The sequence below is a fragment of the Nannospalax galili genome, unplaced genomic scaffold, assembly GCF_000622305.1.
Source record: "Nannospalax galili isolate Female #2095 unplaced genomic scaffold, S.galili_v1.0 scaffold406, whole genome shotgun sequence".
Taxonomy (NCBI): Eukaryota; Metazoa; Chordata; class Mammalia; order Rodentia; family Spalacidae; genus Nannospalax; species Nannospalax galili.
Genome location: NW_008357033.1, coordinates 5,058,048 through 5,078,283, shown reverse-complemented (window position 1 = coordinate 5,078,283; position 20,236 = coordinate 5,058,048). Strand labels below are relative to the sequence as shown.

General features: G+C 50.0%; 1 protein-coding gene across 2 annotated transcripts in view; it reads left to right on the top strand.

The window, feature by feature from the left end:
• Atp2b2 (ATPase plasma membrane Ca2+ transporting 2) overlaps positions 1-20,236 on the top strand; it is a 361,587-nt gene that overhangs the window by 60,720 nt on the left and 280,631 nt on the right. For both annotated transcript variants that reach the window (XM_008854882.2, XM_008854881.3), the window contains exon 2: positions 18,158-18,203. The gene's annotated coding sequence lies outside the window, so the exon portion shown is untranslated. The remainder of the gene's footprint in view (positions 1-18,157; positions 18,204-20,236) is intronic.

The window sequence follows — 20,236 nt, the reverse complement described above, 5'->3', positions numbered from 1 at the left end:
CAAGTCCTCTATCCTGGACTTTCATCTTTATGTTCCATCAGGGTCTCTGCCCCTGAACTGTGGTCTGGGAACTCTCGAGGCAGTGAGCCGGGACAGGCACTGCCTTCATCTCTTGCATTTTCAGTGACCACATTGTCTAAGGTCCAGGATCTTACCAGCTGACTTTGATTTCATGTATTTTTCCCCTGTTCAGTTGTTGTGGGTGAAGGGTAAATTATTGACAGGAGTAGAAGTTCCAGGAGCGGTTTCCACTAGGAAATCAGTAAACCAACTTTGCCTTTTAGAGCAATCCCTGTTTCTGAAAGTTTTTCCTGGCTTCCCATGGCCTTTGGCATCTGAGCCTCTTGGATGGAGTGGGTCTTGTTCCCCAGGCTCTATACCCCTGGTTGTAGCATGAAGCTAGCACTTCCCTACTAGCTTGAGACTAGAGGCTAGGCAGACATGGCCATTCTGCCCTGTTGTCATTTCCCGTTCCTGTGTGCAGGTCTCTGGGGCCAGCAGGCAGGGGGTGCTCAAGTTATAGGCATGGTACATTGGAAGCCAGAAAACAAGACTGGGAGGCAGCTGTGGGCCGAAGGAGATGTGGGCCTGCACAATGGAACCAGCCACCAATCCCAGGCTGATCTCATTGAAACCTCTGTGTGGTCAACAGGCAAGATTTTCATTCTTGCCTTCAGAGTTTGGAGATATATGTCCCCAGCTGCTGAGGGACAGAGGGTGTGTCTCTGTCAACCCTCTGGTGGCTCCAGGGCTCCTCTATTCCTCCCCACCTATCCCCATGTTCATCAGAATGTTTGGGAGTCATGCTTGTTGCTGGGTCCTTTCCAACCCTCCCTAGTGGGTCTCTAAGCTGAGGCCAGAGTACTGGTGAAATCCCTGAGCACCATTTTCAGGGGCTGCTTGCCTGGTCAGTGCAAACCAGCAGGATTGATGAGCAAGACCAAGGGTGCCATGCTGAGCAATCAGGATCTGGCTGTGTAAGACGATACCTGTGGCTACTGCTGCCTGGTCGGTGCACCAAGGCCAGACCAGATGTGGCAGACTGCCTAGACCACGCCTTGGGCTCCCTCTGTCCCTGGGGTCCTGGCACTCAGAGCACCAGAATGGGGAGCAGGATGGCAGCAGATCCCTGGTGCCAGCCAGGATGGAACAGTCCCCACTGTAACCACCTATGAGCAAGGTGGCTGTGTGGTCTGGTACCCTCAGGCTGTCCTGGCTGGGAGATGCACTGTGTCTTTATGAATCTGATGATTCTGTATTATACGCTGGGGTCCTCAGGCTCCCTCTATGGACAGGTGCTTCATCACATTCGTGCGTGCATGCGTGCGTGTGTGTGTGTGTATGTGTGTGCTGTTTTCCCAGGTGGGATGGCACAGGCCAACCATACTCTCTGTGTCACTGCAGTTCTACCCCCCACCCCCACTCTCTACTGCCTCCCACACAGAGCCATCTGCCTGACTCCTGTGACCATCAAATTTGAGGACTTTGAGTGTTGAGAGATACCATCTTCTTTCAGGAAGGACCAACCCCAAATTCCACTCCAGGGTCCCTAATGCTCTGTGGGGGCACATGGAGCTAACTTCACACACTGCTCCCTGCACCCTATAAAGCCTTTGACCCTCAGCACACATAGCCCAGGAGATACACAGAGTGGGGCTCCCACACCAATATCACCCCTCAATCCCACCCACCCTCCCAGCTCCAGAAAGTCATTCCCAGATATCCTCAGGGAGAGCGAGGCTTAGCATGCCAGCAGTAGGCGGAGTCCTAAGCCAGTGACTTGCCGCCCTTGTTTTTGGAGTTTCAGTCTCAAGAGATTCACAGGGGAGGAGCCCGAGGGGACAGGAGGCCCTCTGGTTCAGAAGGCCTTCCTGTGCTCCTCTTTCTTACAGAGAACAAGTTACCCTCCCGAAGCAAGGGTGACATACAAGGCGACTGATACAGTTTGGATTCAGAATGTTCCCCACCCGCTCATGCTGGGAAGACTTGGACCCCAGTTTGTAGGTCCGGTTATGTACAAAGAGGTGATTGAATCATGAGAGCTCTGCTCTAATAGTGGATTAACCCACTGCTAGAGTCATAAACTGGGGCCTAGTTGGAGGAAGTAGGCCACTGGGGGTGTGCCCTTGGGGGTTGATGGGCCCCTCTATCTGCCTCTTGGCCACCATGAGATGAATAACTGTGCCCCACAACACCCATTTACTACCATGCTGCCTCACAGGCCCACAGCAACCATGGGCTGAAACTCCAAAACTGGCCAGTGTGGCCTTGAATTCAGAGATCCCCTGCCTGTACCTCTCAAGTGCTGGGATTAAAGGTATGTGCTACCATGGCTGGCTTTCCTCTTTTTATTTTTTTTTTAATTATTTTCATTTTATGTGTATGAGTGTGTTGCCTGCATGCATGTAAGTACACCATGTTGTGCAAGGCCTGCGGAGGTCAGAAGGCATCAGATCCCTGGAACTGGAGCTACAGATGGTTGTTAACCACCATGTGGGTGTTGGGAATTGAACCTGGCTGGGTCCTTTGCAAGATCAGTCAGTGCTCTTAAGCCCTGAGCCATCTCTCCAGCCCACTTTCCTCCTTTTAAAGGTGAGGATAGAGAGATGGCTTAGCACTCTTAGTAAGAGTGCTTACTGCTCTTACAGAGGACCCAGGTTCAGTTCCCAGAACCTGCACGATGACTCGCAATCATCTGTAATCAGCTTCAGGGGATCCAAGGCTTCTGGCCTCCTTGGGCACCTATACTCATGTGCACATACCACACAGAGACACATACATACATGTAACTAAAAATAAAGAAAATAAATCTTCACAAAAGGGACTCCTGAGGCTGGAGAGATGACTCAGCCATTACACACAGCACTGGCTGTTCTTGCAGACAACCTGGGTTTGAATCCCAGCACCCATATGGTGGCTAACAACTGCCCATAACTCCAGTTCCTCTTTTGTCCTAAGGCATTGCACAACACAGGTGCACTTACATACATGCACACAATACACACATACACAGAATAAAAATAAAGCAAAAAAAAATGAAAAAGAAACTCCCTCAGCAGTTGTGACCGACAAAAGGCGGAATGACAGAGAAACTGAGAACAGAGAGCAGAGAGAAGGGACCCACAGTAACAGTGGCCCTGCCTCGCTTCGGAACGGGTACACCATAGGAGCCAAGACTCATGTCAGATGCCTTGAAGTATGCATTTTTTTCCTCTGCTTTGTTGTGCAGGGTGATTATTTCAGAAGTATTAGGAAAGTAAAGGTGCTAATCTACCTCCCCTGGGACACTGGTTTTTCTTGACCATCCCAGTAACCCCTGAGAGAGTCCAGAACTTAAAAATCATGCATTTCCTTCATCAAAATTCCCATTTCCAGGCCAGGATTGGTGATGCAGACTGTCATCCCCATGACTCAAGAGGCTGAGGCAGGAGGATTGTAAATTCAGGGTTTATCTGGGTTACAGAGTAAGCTCAAGGCCAACCTGGACAACTTAGCAAGACCGTCTTTCAAAACAAAACGTAAACATGGGGCTTGGGATATAGCTCAGTAATAAGAGTGCTTACATAGCATGTGTGAGGCCCTGAGCTCAATCCCTACTAGTACCAGAAACAAAATCAAACCTTATCTCCAGATTTTACCATTAAAGAAGAATGCACTTGATTTGAACAAATTCATACAACGGTGTTAATGACTGATAGATTGCCTTCTTGATTCATATTCATTAACAAACAAGAGCTTGTTCACTTCAAAGAAGGAATAGATACCAGTAGGGTTCTGCAGGATGAGACCTGGTAAAAGAAATATATTGTGTCTGGGGACAGAGGGCAAGTTTAGCCTGGAGGGATGATGTATGCTATATTGCATCAGTGGCCACAGTCTGGCATGGGAAACCTTTCAGAAGTGTGTGTAACAGTTGCATATGTTAATTCTCACAGCAGCCCTGTAAGGTAGCTATTCTAGTTTGCTTTCTGTTGCTGTGATAAACACCATGATCAAAAGTAACTTAGGGTAAGAAATAGTTTATCTGGCTTACAGGTCACAGTCCATCACCTAGAGAAGCTAGGGCAGGAATTTAAGCAGAAACAGAGGCAGGAGCCCTGGAGGAATGCTGCTTACAGAGAGCTTTGCTCCATCTCTGGCTCATTCAGCTGCTTTTCTTATACAGCCCAGGCCCACCTGCCTAGGGATGGTACTGCTCACAGTGGACCAGACTCTCCTACATCAATTGGCAATTAAGGAAATGCCTCACAGACATGGCCACAGGTCAATCTGATGGAGGAAATTCCTCACTTGAGGTTCCCTCTTCCCAGGTCACTCTGGGTTTGTACAAAGTTGACAGTGAAGCTAACTATGACAGTAACTGTTAGGATTCCTATTTTAGGGATGAGGAGAGAGAAGCTCAGAGAGGTTAAGTCACTCATCCAAGGCCACACAAAGTCACAAGTGACGAAGGATCTGAGCAATGATTCCATTTGCTAGGACCCATTGGTCCAGGCTAGCCCCCACCTGGGCTTGTTTTACATCCTCTTCATTTTGTGGCATTTTGCAAGGGTTTTGACCCAGTGTGAGTCTTGGGTATGGTCGGGAGTCACAGGGAGACCCTTCATGTGGTACCCTCAGAAGCTCTCCAGCCAGTCAGTGCCAACAATAATCATGCTTTGAGACAACAGAGTTGAGCAGGGCACTGACAGGTCCCAGCCCATTGCTCCAGAAGTCATTCATTAAGTTGGGGCCACACCAGGCCTGGAACCCTCTGTTGGCCCAGTTATCTCTTTCTAGACATAGGGCAGTGTCCTAGGAACTCACTCCAGGTGCTGCAGCATAGCCCTAACACTTCATCTGTGAGAAAAGAAATCGGGATTTTGTCAGTAAGGCCTGTGAAATCTTCCAGCACTTTCCAGACATTGTGGGCCAATGTATCTCCTCAGTGTGTTCAGTTTGCATTTTTGGCTCCTTGCTCAGTATGAAGACAGCCCCACACTTCCTCCTGCAGGTAGTAAAGCATGCCATGCATGTTGTCCCCAGTTCAGGTTCCATCCTGGCCTGCTGAGCCTGTGCAGGGCCCGCTAGGTGGGAGAGTGGGGTCCACTCTGTCCCACTGTGTTCACAGCAGCCCCTCTTGATGACCATCTTTCCCAAAGCCTGGGCAGGCAGGTACCTGGGTGTCAGTCTCCACGGGCAGGCACTGTGGGTATCAGTGATTAGACAAGTGTCAGAGTAACTAAGAACACTTAGCACTGGATGGAGCTGAATTTGAGTCCTGGCTCTCCCACTTACCAGCTGTGTGACCTGGGGCAGATCCCTGCACCTCTCTGAGCCTTGAGATTCCTCATCTGTGAAATGGGCTGATAATATAAAGCTACGGAGTCATCCTGCAATTTCGCTGTTGCCTACCACTTGACTTCTTAATGTTAATGACCACAGATCCACATGCAGTTCAACCAATTAAGAAGCAGGAAGTGTGGCATACCAAGTCCTACAAACATGTTCCTCCTCTGATTTACAGCTGCTTTAATTCTTAGAAGATTTGAACAAGTTCGCAGATAATGCTCAGAAAGAGCCAAGCCCCCTGCTAAGCACGTGGCAGATTCTAGTTCATTTGATCCTTACCACTGCCCAGAGCCCAAAGGCCCTTTGGGGAAGCTGAGGTGTGGAGGGAGGGGTCCCTTGCCACCCCCACTCCCCTACCCCCCAGACATGCAGCTGGCTGCAAACCAAAGTGAGGTTTATCTGCTCATAACCACATACTTGTTCTGCTCGATTCACTCCAAAACAGGTTCCAGGGGAAGAAGAGGAGACAAGAGGCATAGGTTCGAATCCCAGCCATCCTTGTGGCTGTGGCCCTAGCTGGGATCGCCCTCCCTCATCTATAAAGTGGGCTGATATTCTACCTGCCTCTTAGCTGTAGGAAAGTGGAGCCAATGAGAGGTATGGCAGCACTTTTCAGTTAAATGCAGTGCAAACTAAAGGTAACCAGCACAGCAATAACATCCCTGCACTATTTTTACAGCTGAGGAAACCTGGAAAGCTCAACGGTCAGAATCACGAAGCTGTTACCATTTATCCCAAAGCATTGCCAGTGAGCATTGGAGGGGCTCACTCAAACCAGCAAAGAGCAGCATCCCCAAATTGTAGTCACGTGGGTGCCTGTTCTGCACCTGGGCTCGGGCTCCCCTGGCATCCTCTCTGGCCTTGCCTGGAATTTGGTAAGCAGCTGTGGCTTTGTTTATAGTCAGGCACAGAGCTGAGCACCCCCTCTGTGCACCACATCCACACCCGTGTAGGTTGTAAGAGGATTGCTGCTTTTTGCGTTGCTTGGCAATGTTTTGTTTCAATGAATTGACTCCAGGGATTAATATAGTTTGGGAGCTGAACTGCGTACTTGGCAGGAGGTGGGAAATAAACAGAGCTTGAAGAAAGTCACTGTGAAAACAGCATTTAAAAAGAAAGATGCACAGGTAAGACGGAGCCTGTGGAGCTGGACACTGAGGAAGCACCCTGGGTCCTGCCCCTGCTCGGTCACTCCCCAACTGTAGGGCAATCAACCTGCGACCATTGCCTCCTCTGAAAATAACTGAGGAGCCATGACCAGGGTACACAATGCATTGGGGGACAGGCGGAGAACAGCACAGTGCCAACAGGTCCTATGTGTACAAATGATGTTCACAGAGCTACTATAGAGACTCCAGCCCCCAGAGGTATGTGTGATATGGAAAGTCCTCTATGGGAAAGGGTCATACCTACACATGCATGCTGAGACAGTTGTTCTAGGCTTCACAGAGTCCGGATTTGCAAGCTCATCCACTTGATGTGTGAGTTGCAAGCACAGGCCAGTCTCATGGTGCTGACCTGGCTGTTTGTGGACAAAGAGTGAAGAATAAGTTTCCTGACACTCATGATCCCAGCTGAGGCTAAACTGGGTCACACTTTGCCTTCCTGGGTCGGCTCTCTTGCTGTGAGTGACTGTTCTTCCAGCGGTCTATCTGAGGTCATGGTTTCCTTATTCTGTGCTTCTTGGTGTAGCTATTTACGATGGACCCCACATGCATAGTGCTGAGAGTGCTAGGTTCTGTGATTCAACAGAACAGAGAAAAGGTATGTGTGGGAGCTGGGCTATGATCTGACAGGAGTTACAGCACTTGCTGCTGTGAGTTCAATGCCTGTAACAAAATGCCTGAGATAACTCGCTTAAAGAAGAAAGGTTTACTTTCCATTCACAGTAGGCCCTGGCTTAGCCCTGTTGCTCTGGCCCTGGGAGTGCTCACAAACCAAGGCAGGAGTTGGGGGAAGTGCAAAGAGGCCCACCCACCTCATAGCAAGTAGGACATGAAAGAGATGGTGGGGGAGAGCCAGGGTCCCAATATTCCCTTCCAGGGCACATCCCTGTGGCCTAATTTCCCTTCACCTGCACCCACCACCTTGCAACAGCACCAGGGTGTCGGAGCCATGTGGGTCTTTGCAGGATATTTAAGGTAAAAACTAGAGCCAGGAGTCAACACTAGTAAATAACACATGTTTAAACAGAAATGCACAAAATAAGATTTTCTACAGCTGCCTCTAGAGAATGTAGCCCTGTATTTTCCTGGGAGCAAGGTGGCATGTTCCCAAGTCCTGTTCCCGCAACTCTAGAGGACAGAGCTTCCTTGAGTCAGAAGAACCAACCACCATGACAATTGCTATAATTACTGTGCTGTTGTTGAGTTTTTTGTTTATCTTTCTTTTGGTTTTATGACTTAGGCTTTCACTCTGTAGCCCTGGCTAGACTGAAACTCACTATGTAGACCAGGCTGGTCTCAAACCTGTGCCAATTCTCCCACTTCAGCTTCTAAAGGAAGTCCTGTGGAGTGTGGTGACACACGCCTATAATCTCAGCACCTGGGAGATGGAGGCAGGAGGATTAGGAGTACAAGGTTGTCCTTGAATATGGCGAGTCTTGGGCCAGCTTTTTAAGACCTGTTTTTTGTTTTGTTTTGTTTTTGTTTTTGTTTTTAAATAGGAGTCATGAAAAAGTAGGGGTTGGGATTCTGGAATTTTGACACTAACTGGGAAGGTGTAGTACTCTTATGAAGACCATGAGAGGAGGGCATAGCCTGTCAGGTCTGTGCCTGGCACCGTCAATGGATTGCCTTGTTCATAGGATTTCCTCCTTCTGGGCTGTGGGTTACACTTCAGCTTTAGGCCTGGGGGGGGCAGGGGAGGTACTAGAGGGCTCCCCAGGCCTCACTTCCTACATATGAGTCACTTGGGTGACAGCTACTCATGACTGCTGTCCCTCTGTGGCCAACACCCAGTCCAGGGCCACCATTATATGCACAGGGTGACACCATCACGACATCCCTCCCAGCCTTGTGCTGATTTCCTGTGTCTCCACTCCATGCCGCTGTGACCAGGCTCCTCCTCCTTCTACCTTCCACCCTCTCCTGTCTCCCCTTTGCTCTCATTCTTGGGGGGAAGCCCAAGGTCCATCCTGCCCTGCCTGTGAGACCCTGGGTGCAGTCCATATCTCCATCCTTGGCAGAAACCATGCTGCCCCCATTCTTGACTTTAACCACACTAGGTACTGCTCAGGCCCTCCAACATGCTGTGCTCCTTTCTGCCACAGGGCCTTTGCATATACCAAACTTCTCCCTTCTCCTAAACCCATGGACCCTGCCCCCAATACCTTTACCTGCTCAGTTTGTGCATTCCTGGGCCCCAACTTGTCACTTCCCTAATGGCACTGCCCCAAGACGAAGTGGAGCCCTGAGAAGCCCTCATGCCACCTGCATCTGACAGCCTCTCATATTTATTTAAGTGAATGTTTGCTGAATGGGCACTAGAGTGTAAGCTCTTTGAGGACAGACTCTGGGGCTGCCTAGCGCAGCACTGTTTCTCTGGAGCACAGGGGAGGACCTGGCACATTGGAGGTGCTCAGTGAGCACTTAATAAGTGGGAAATACCGGCCCCTGCTGCACCCTGGGGAGAATCCTAATGAACAAGCAGAAGTTCACAGACTGGAAGGATTGGCTGACCCCAACCACAAAGGTGCAAGCTATCATAGAAGTGATGCTTCTCCCATTGAGAAAAACAAGGCTCGGAAGGACTGTCAGAGTAGGTCCAGGGCCACACAGCCCAGAAGGGGCAGGGCTGGACAAGAATCCAGCCCGAGCTGACCTGGAGCCTGGGCCCTGAGCCCCTCTTCGATGCCTCTGCCCTGCATTCCTGTTTGTCTGTATTCTGCACTGTTGTTTGCAGTGAGGGGATACAGCAGCTAGAGCCTGAGGGCCTGACTTCATCCCTGCCCTACCACTTTCTCCTTTATAGAAGCTGATTTTAGAGACAAGGCAAGCTGGGGCCCAGACTGGGCTGTCTCCAGGGCACTTTGTGTCCAGTCACCTTTGCACATCCCTGCAGAAGGGGCTCTCCACATAGAGCAGCCAGTGGACCCCTGCTCGCAGGCTCAGAGCTTGCTGTCAGCCCCAGCATCTTTGGGAGACTTGGTCCCTCTCAGCAACACAATACTGAGTTTAATTGATCCACCCTCCTATGTTACACATGGGGAAATTGAACTCAGCACTGGGTCAGAGAATGAACAGCAAAAGCAAAAAGAGAGCCGTTCATGCCCTTGATCCCAGCACTCAGGCGGCAGAAGCAGGCAGGTTTCTGAATTTGAGGCCAACTCACTGGTCTACACAGTGAGTTCCAAGCCAGCCAGGGCTATATAGGGAGATCCTGTCTCAAAAAAAGAGAAAGAAACCAAGACTCTGAGCTCCCAGGCTATGTCATCCATCCTGGTGAATGGGGTAGGCAAAGATGCCATGTCTACCAGTCTGCCATGCCATTGAAATGTCACCATTAATTCTTTAGTCTTACAGAAATCTCTGTTAGCTATAGAATAAGTAAAGTGAGCCAAGGGAGCCTAAGTAATCAGCCAGATGCTTATTTATTCACTCATGTCTCCACTCATCCATCCATTCTCCTCTCTTCATCATTGTCTCCATATATCATTCATGCATCCATCCATCTAATTCATCCATCCATCTGTCCATCTACTCATCCATTTACCTATCCACTTATCCATCCATCTATCTACTCATCTATCTATCCACTCATCCATCCATCCACCCATCTACCCATCTACTAATCCATCCATCTACCTATCCACTCATCCATCCATATACCCATCCATTCACCTATCCACTCATCCATCTACCTATCCACTCATCCATCTACCTATCCACCCATCCATCTACCTATACACTCTTCAACCCATCTATTCATTCATCCATCCCTTTCTCACTTCATCTATGTCTCCATCTACCATCCACTCTTCTATTCATCCATCTATTCACCTATCTACCCATTATCTTCTCTCTCTACCTGTCTCTCCATCTGGCCACCATCCAGTCATCTACCCACACATCCACTCATCCATGTAGTATCTTTTCTTTTCAGCTGTGTCTCCATTTATCATCAACCACTGATTGATTCATCCATTCATTCACCCATCCCTTCTTGATCCACATCTCTCTCCCTCCATCCATTTGTCTACCCATCTATTCCTTTTGCTCTCTGTATCTCCACCTACCCATCCATCCATCCATCCATCCATCCATCCATCCATTCATTCACCTGTTCCCTTCTTACTCCATCTGCATCTCCATCAAACTTCCATTCCAATTATTCAGCCATCTAGCTGCCCTTTCATGACTGTCACAGAGTTCTGACTCCATGAGTAGCACTCTAAGAGATGAGCAGGCTCATTTGCAGCCTCCCCAGAGCACACAGGACCCCGGCAGCGCAGATCCAGAAGCCCCTGACTCCTGGGACTCTGTACCCACGCAAGCTGTGGGTAGCCTGGACTAGAGGCCAGATTTCCAGAACCCAGTCATTCATAGACTTCAGTCCATACCTGCCAGTCAGATCACCTGCACTGAAACTACTACATGGTTTTGCCTAAATGAGGTTAGTTTTTTGTTGTCATTGTTACCAAAATGCACTTATTTTTAGAATGAAACTTTATTGCTACTACAAATGAAAATGGTTCAGCAATCATAAATGGAAAACAACAATCAAAAAACTTAAGGACCTTGGTATAGTAATCCCAGAATTTGAGAGGTAAAGACAGGAGGATCCAAAGTTAAAGTTCATCCTCAGCTATGTAGTGAGTTCAAGGCTAGCACAGGCTATATGAGAGCCTGCCTCAGAATAAACAACCGAAGAAGGCAGCTGTGAGGGTCCTTAAGCTATGGGTGACAGTTTCCTGTCTGTTGGGTCACACTCTCCACTTCAGAGTGTGATGTGGCCCTGGGGAGCTGCCTCGCAGACAGCCAACAGACAGCCAGTGGACAGTCAGCGGACAGCCCGCCCTGAGTCCATACTTCCTTCTTGGGGAGGTTCCTATAGTTCACTGCCTGTTACTGGGGGAAAGTGGAGATGTATCACCTAAAGAGCTCTGAGTATGGAGGAGCCCACTCAGGCCCCAGGGGGCACCCTTGGTGCTGTTCTGACTACTGTCTTCTGAGCCTGATGGATGCCCCTGAGCTGGCCCTGTGGAGACCTCCAAACGAGTGAGGTCAGGTCAGTAGAGTGGATTCTGTAACCCAACCTGGTGGGTGTGCATCGGGCCCTGACCGCAGAGGGAAACCAATACAGAAACTGGAACCCGAGCCTTGCAGGCATCAAGTGCAGCCCTCCCTCTCAGAGGCCCTGACCCTGTCGTTGCCCCAACTCCATGTCCCCAAAGCCATGAGAGTATCATGCCTCCAGGTGTGGCCTTTCTGAATGCCCCATAAGTACTGCCAAGACTAACCAGAAAGAGAGAGAGAGAGAGAGAGAGAGAGAGAGAGAGAGGCCTTCTTAACCCTGCCACTGCCCAACATGTCATGCAGACCCTCCTCTCCCCTGACAGCAGGTCCCTGAACAACCAGAAACCCCAGGGCTGGGCTCCAGAACCCCTCTTTGCTCCCTCACCCCACTCTGGGGCAGCAAGGCCAGTATCAAAGGTATCCTTTATCTGAAAAAAAAAAAAATGCCCTAAGATGATGGGTTCAGATTTCAGAAGGGTGTTTGAAATTCTAAAGCCACCGATGGCTCTATTCAGACACAAAAGGGCCCTCTTTGTCCTATGACCTTGACCCCTGCTGGGTGCCAGGTAGGGAGAAGGTTATCCCTGCCCAGTCCCTGCCCAGTCCTGCCTGCTTTGAGGATGGGGCAGACAGGCTGTGTCTTACAGAACACATCTTCTTGCTAGCTAACAGCTGCAGCGTGGTACGTCTCACAGTTCATCCTTCATCCTTCCATTCCTCTGGGACTGATATTTAACACACAAGGCCCAGAGAGCTTCTGTATTCAGAGGTCAGTATACACCAAGGCCACATGCTTGTCATATATTTTACACTTTGTCCAGTGTTCAAGGATATTTACTGAGTGCACATTGGGTGTTTGGGACACTGAGCCTGTTGCACCCCAGAACACAGTAGTGCCCCCGAGCAGTCCCTCCTAAGGAGCACATGTCCTGCTGTTGCTGAGGAGACACCCCTCAGATTGCAATGTGGGGGTGGTGGTGTTGTGATGGAGAGACTTGGAGAGGGGCACACTCACACCTCAGCCAGAAATGAAGCAGGGACATTCTGGAAGTTATCCAGAGGGGGTGGAATTCCACACCTCAGATTCTTATGGGCAGAGCAGGCAGGTGCCTGAGACATCAGTGGAGCCCCATTCCTCAAAGTGTGGTCCAAGGACTGCTAGGTGACTTCAAAAGAAATCCTGAGATCAAGTTGGTGTGGGGAAGGCTAGGTCAGGTGAAAGCAAGCTGGCATCGGTCAGGTAGGGTCAGACCAGAGCCTGCATGTCTTCATTCCCTTGTGGAGACAACAAAAGGGGCAGAAGGTCCAGTGTGAAACAGCACCCCTAAGTGTTTCTTCCCTTGGTGTCTGGTTTAGAGAGCCCAAGAGACTAGTGCCCCTCAGAACTCATTCTGGGGGACTTGAATGTAGCCCACCCACAGACAGAGAACTCAAGCCAGAGAGACAAGCATTTCCCTACAAGAAGCAGAAAGCAGCCCGGAAATGAGGATACAGGGTTCCCGGAAACAGGCTGTTTAGGGAGTACCAATCAGGCCTGGGTACTACTGGCATGCAAAGAAATGGGATGCACATGAGCTGAAGCAATTCTGGAGAACTTTCCAGAGGAGGCAGAGCTCCTGCTAAGACCTGGGGGCCCATGAACATCAGCTAACACTTCATCACTTTAAGTGCACACTAGAACCCTGTCACCTCCCTGTTTTAGTCCCATGGATTTGCAAAGGGTAGGGTAGAGATGCTTGGAGGTGTGTCTTCTTGAACCCCTCTTCCAAGAAGCTACCTCTAGTCCACCCTGCCTTCTCCAGCTACCCAAGAATTCAGCTGACTGCTGTGTGATCCATTGTCCTCTTGCCCCACTCTACCCTGAGGGTTTTCCACTTAGTGAGATCCCTGGTGGCCACTGAGCCACCAAAGAGCAGGGTTACCCCTCCCCCAGCAGTCAGTGCCTTCCTCAGAGCCTCTGGCCCAGCCCATGGGCTCTGCAGCACTGTCTGTGCCTCTGAGGGTGGCTCAGGGGAGAAAATACTTGCTTAGAAACAAAGCCAATATATGATGAGGCCAGACCTGTAGCCCTGCCCCACTTTCTCTTCCTGGGTCACTATGACAATGGTCCTCCTGCATCCCACCTCGTCCCACAGGCACCCTGCTTCTCAACAGCAGCAACTCAGCTGCCCCAAGGCCTGGTCCCCACAGGCTGAAGTCAAGGCCCGAGCTGGACCTGTGCCCTGAGGCTGTCCCCTGCCCCTGCTGGTTGACTGTACGGGGATCTGGGTGACAAGGTTCACCTGTCAGAAAGGCATGGAGTATGAGCTGACAGCTGTGACAACCTCAGATTTCCATCCCCACTACCGCATGCTGGAACCTGACTCTACTCCTCAGGTCATTCCAGAACTGTCCATGCTGGGGGGTGGGATGGGTGACTGGTTCCCAGTGACTCCCATCCCAGCCCTTGTCTTTATCTGTGGACAGAAAAGTGTAGTTGTAGGTTCATGGCCATGGTCAGTGAGGATGATTACATAACAGAGATGACACCAAAGAACTACTGTCCCCAAGGCTCTGGGCTGGGCTGAGGGACGGGGTCTCCTTTCCTTTATAATGAAAAATTCACCAGCTAAAACAGATCACTCATCAATCTTTCATCTCGGTCCTCGCTGAGGAAGACAGAGCAGCACTGTGAACTGGGCCTGGTTGCCCACAGCCTAGGGACAATACCCCAATCCCCATGAGCTTGGGCCTCAAGTGGGTGCAGGTAGGCCAGTGGAGCATGGGGAGACATGTAAAGCATTATGGGAAGGCTAACGGGCAGAACATATGGCCAACTTCATCTTTCTGCTTGCCATGGTAAAGGCCCATAAAAGGTCAGGAAAGGAGTATGTGGTGTGCTAGATAGTGCCAACTTGACACACCTGGGTTGAGGGAGCCTCAATTGGGGAATTGCCTCTGTTGAACTAGCCTGTGGCCATGTCTGTGGGACATCTTCTTGATTACTGAGTGATGTGGGAGGGCCCAGGCCACTGTGGGTTGTGCTACCCCTGGGCAGTTGGGCCTGTGTTGTATAAGAAAGCAGGTTGAGTGAGGGCCAGAAGAGCAAGCCCATAAGCAGCATTCTTCCATGGCCTGTGCTCCAGCTGCTGTCTCTAGGTTCCTGCCCTGAGTTCCCTGATGAACTGTGACCTGGGAGATGTAAGCTGAATAAACCCTTTCCTCCCCAAGTTGGTATTGGTCAGAGTATTTTGTCACAGCAATGGAGAAACAAACTAGAACATGTGGATAGACTACTATTCAGCCTTAAGAAAAAGAATGAGATTCCTGTCACCCATGGTAAAGTGGATGGAACTGGAGAACATTAGGTCGAGTGAATCAAGTTAGGCAGAGGGATAAATACTGTGTTGTGTGTTCTTAGTTATATGTGAAAGCTAAAAATGTTGATCTTACAATAGTAGTGAGCCTGAGGAGGGTGGAGGACAATGGGACAAGAAGAAACAGGATCTGATATTTGTGTATATGTGTGAATCTGCATGAGCACATGTGAATCACATGTGTACAGTGCTCAATGAAGCCAGAAGAGGGAGTCAGATTCCCCTGGAGCTGGAGTTACAAGCAGCTGGGAACTGCCATGTTGGTGCTGGGAACCACATCCCAGTTCTCTGCAAGAGCAGCCAGAGCTCTTAACTGCTGAGCCATTCTCCAGTACCCAAGGAGACAAGATCTTTTTTTAAAAAATTATTTTTTATTGAATTTTTGTTCATTTCACCCATAAAATCATCTTTATGCTCCCTTCCCACTTCCTGTTTGGCATCCTCCCTTATCCCCCACTGAAGTTCATACATTCTGTCATTTGTGTTAAGGCCTATTACATAAAGTTAGTGTCCTGAGATGTCCCTCAGTGCAAGTTTATCCACTGTAGTTTAGTCAGCCTATCTAGAGTCTCTCCCTTCAAGAAGACCTGCTCTTCCTCACCCAGCAGTAATCAGCTTCCAATAACTCTTCAACTAAGCATGGATCTTGTGCATGCTGACACCATTGCTGTAGGTTTGTATGAGAAGGGTCCCAGGCATCTATAGAACCATTTCCGTATGGTCATGCACCCCCTCCCTGGCTCTTACAATCTTTCTGGCCCCTCTTCCACAATTGTCCCTGAGCCCTGGATGGGTGGACCTCAACTTAGGAGTCTTGCTCAATAACCCACACTCTGCCAACTCTTATTCTCTGCGTTTTGGCCATTTGTGATATTTTGTGGTCCTGACCCTCTGTTGCCTGAGGGAGCTTCATTGACAAGAACTGAATCTTGATGGGCAAAGGGGTGCTGATGGGTAGAAGAAATAATTCCCAAAGTTCTACAGGGAGTCAAGTGATTGACAGCAGACAGCAGAGAGGATGGTAAGTGTTTCCAGCACAGAGAAATGATGAACTAGACTCTAAGGTGATGGGGCACCAATGACCCATCTGATCTCACATGATACTCATGGACTGAAATGTCCCACTGCACCTTGTGAATCCCTACAGAGTTTCGGTACGGAGCCAGTGTTGGGGGCATCCAAGCGGCTGCATGGTTAGGGCTTCTTCCAGTGGAACTTGGAGCACTGTGTGTGAGGACCAGGTGCAGGGCTGGCGTGGGGTGGACAGTTGGCTTCCAGCTATGCTATGTCTGTTGTGGCTGTGTCTTCTGCTGCAGGACTGTCCTGCCATGTCTGGGCACACTATACAGCTTCTCTGAGACCCACCTCCCCATTTGTAGCATGGGAAGATCAGCCGTAGCTGCCTGAGGGTCAGGGTGAGGCCCATGTGTGAACTCAGACTTGGGCTCAGCCTCGCTGTCAGTGCAGCCTTACTGGTCCAGTTGCTTTGGGTGATGCAAACCTGTCCCTAGCCACTGGGAGTGGGACTTCCTGTAAGCAAACAGACCCTTGGCTCACCTGCTTCCTGGCCACTACAATGCCTGACCTTATCCTCAGTTTCCCCAGTGTGAAAATCAACTGCTGGGGAAATGGGCTCTGTTCTATGAGGCCTGGCATGTGGCTACCTGCTCTCTGCCCATGGTTTTCCCAGAACTCTGGGGAGGGTACTCAAGGCTGCCCATGCTAGCCTGTGACAGCTGTGTCCACCATGAGGCCTTGAGTTCCACGTGACTCTGTGCCTAGATCTCTGTGAACTTGGGCCCCGCTGCTTTTCCAGGAAAGGTCTGGCCAGGCTCAAGGGTAAGAGGAAGGAGAAAGGTAGAGAGGCAGCAGGGAAGGAAGGGAACTGGAGGGCCCCAGGTGCTGGGTGGGCGGGGAAGGGAAGCTGAAGAGCAGAGAAGATAATGCAGGCTCAGCCACCAGCGGAGCCAAAAGGGTCCAAGTGTCCAGTGCTGACACATGGTTCCTCAGTGGAACCTGGCTTTAGGTAGTGTAGAGCGTAGTTACCCAGAATGTTGGACCTGGAGGGTGTGTCCCTGGCGGGGAAAAGAGAATAAGGAAGCAGGGCTGCAGGGACAGATATCTGGCACCCCCCCCCACCCAGGTCTGCCATGTGCCCCAAGAAATGGCCTGGGTGGGCTGCTTCATAAACTCCCACTCTCTTTCTCTTCCTGCTGGCTTTGCTAGGGGAGCTCTAAAAAGATGTAAAGAGGGAGGAGACCCCAGGTGTGCAGTCTCCTTTTCTCAGGGTCACCTGAGGCCAGGAGCCTATCTGACAAGTGATAGCAGCTGTCAGATGTCTGGGCTTCAGTCTGGAACCCATTCACTTCTCCCCACCCCATCCAAACAAAGAACACCAGGAAAGGAGGCCCCACATTTACTCGTGCTGGGGAGTGGCCCTTCCTGGGAAGTTTCCCTGCTCCTGCCCACACCTGCACAAAGAGTTTCTCCACTCACCCTTCCCCAGAGGACACAGTGGCTCGAGGACCCTGACTGTCTCAGTGTCTCTGGGGAGAGCCAGGCTTTGCACATCCTTCTGACCCTTCATCTCTCGGGGGACAGGCCTGGCCCTCTCTCTTATGAAATCTGGGTTCCCAGATCCGGATGGATCCAGCAGAAGGAAGGGTGAAGAGGGGACCCTGAGAGAGGGGGCACCTGGACTCTGCAGGTCACAGCATCAGACCTGTGATGGGGTTGCAAACTCCAGCACCTTCAAAGCCACATAGCAGAGACCAGGAGCCTCTGTGGGAAGAGAAGGGACAGCCTGGCATCACTCCAACTGGGTACTATCCCTCTGGCACAGAGATCCTCATCTATCACAAAGGGTCAGAAAACCCAACTTCTGCATGAAATCTCTCAGTATCTCCACACCAGGATTGGGCCACAAACTAAATTTTAAACATGTGGGATGGTGACATGACTCAGCATTGATGCCAAACCTGACAACCTGAGTTCAATCCCCAGGACCCACATGGTGGAAGGAGTTAACCAACCCCCACAAGTTGTCCTCTGACCTCCACTTGTGCAATACGGTATGTGTGCGTGGGCAAACACATACATCATACACACACAAATGAAATAAATGTCTAAAAAAATTTAAATACATGCCAGCCAGATCTGAACCCCTGGCTGCTAGTCTGTGGTGTGGAAAATCCAAACCCCCTGATAAGTCCTTCTGATTTTATTTCTTCACAGGATTCGCTACCCTCAGAGTGTGGACTGTCTGCAACAGAGGAGACTGGTGAGTGTGAGCAGCGGCCCCCAGTTCACCTGTGATGTTTAGAATCCTGTTTGAAACTATGTGCACATGTCAGCACTGATAACGGCCTTGATTGAGAAACACGAACTGTGTGTGTGTGTGTACATGTGTGTGTACAGTGAACCACCCGGCAACCTGGCCCCTTCCCAGATCTTGTGCCAGGAGAGAGATTGTGGAAGGTGGTCTGAAAACTGAAAGTTGAGCCAATTTCCTGTCTCTCCATCTTGCCTTGGGTGGCTTCCGTTTGTCAAGATTCTTGACGCCTACATGTATGAACTTAGAGTTTCTTTCCAAACACTGTCTGTGGTGGGCTAGGAAGCCAGGGCACCAGTGTGTGTTGTAGAAATGGGTCCAGCAAGTGGACCTCAATGAGTGGCAAGGCCATGGTGGCTGGGAGGCCTTGACAAAGGAGAGGATGGTGGGGAAGGCTCCACCTGCTCTGACTTGGTGGCTGTTTGAAGACCCAGGGCATGACTGTTCTTGAGCACCCAGAGGACCTGGTTTGGACTTAGGTTTGGGTCCGGGATGGCAAGGTGTACAGCTAATGGACTGGGATTTGCTTGCTTCTTCCTCGGAGGATGTGAAATGAATCTCATGTCAGCTTACTCTGAAGACAAAGTGGGATATGGGTGTACCCTGCAGGGGAGAAGACTAAGGCAGGAGTCTGAGTCACTCCAAGCCTGAAGTCATGTAAGAGGAAGCAAGATTAGACTATGCCTGCCTGACCTCACAGACCTTTTTTTCCCTGGGAAGGTAGCTTCATCCTTCCTGACAATGGGAAATCAAGAAAGCTTGCCTCTGTTTCCCCTGCTTCTGTCCAGGAACATGTTGAGGGGTGTGTAGTTTCCCTTCTGCCTTTGTCTTGGGGACACATCCTGTCAGGGTACCCTCCTCTATCTGTCACACAGCTATGTCACCCTCCCCAGACACTGAACAATCCTCATCCTCTCCATCCTGGCACAACAGAGCTTCAGTATGCTGGTGAGTTGGGAAGGCAGAGCAAGCCCCTGTGATGGTCAGGAGCATCCTGGAGATGTCACCTGCCCAACTCCTAGGGCCCGAAGTAGAGACTAGTACCCATGGGTCCTGCCCCAGGGCAGTGTGGGTAATGTGTGAACCCCTGGGTTTAGAGCCGATCAGACCTGGATTGTTCCTTGGACTGCTCCCTTCCCAAGATGTGAGTGGCTCTACTTTGTGCCTCAGTTTCTCCTTCTGGTAAAAGGCTCCCCACTCCACAGTGTCAAAAATACAGTCATATCACCCCTCTGCCCCTGTTCCTGCCTCTCCTCTTCCCTTCCTGGGGTTCTCACATGAAGGACACCCTCATTCCCGGCAGCCATGGAAGCCATTTTCTCATCCTAACAACAGACAGATAACCCAGTTTTCCTTCTTTTCCCTTTTTCTTTTCTCTTTGGAAGATATTTAAAGTTATACCACAGTTGCTTTTAATGTATGTGGTCAAAAGTAGTTATACCCAGCACATATACACCCCTTAAAGTGCCATAACAGACTAGAAAGTTTTAAAGACTTTAACATTTCCTCTTTCAAAATGTCAGTAACTCATAACTAGTAATTCCACTTCCAAGAAACCTGCCCAGAGAAAACTGCCTAAGAAATGTACAAAGATTTAGGCAGGAGGATGTTTATCAGGGTGTGTTTATAGCAATCAAAAAATAGAAACAAGTGCTTGCCCAAGTAGGGCAGATTGGGGCCTCTCCTGAGCCACCTGCAGATGTGGAAGATTCTGGAAAGCAGCCATTGAAAATTGCTTGAGAAGAACCTTTGATAATGTAGGAAACACCTTCATATTTCAGAGTTAAGGAGAGAGGCAGTTTGCCAAAATGAATTCTGACTATTTTTGTAAATATATAGGGTAGAAAGAGCAGAAAAAAAAGAAGGGAGTGGGGAGGAGGAGGAGGGGGCTGTGGAGATGCATCACAGGTGCTTTGAGGTGGTGCTGTTTCCCATGGTGACAGGTCACTCTGTCCACATACAGAGCAGCTGTAGCTCAGATG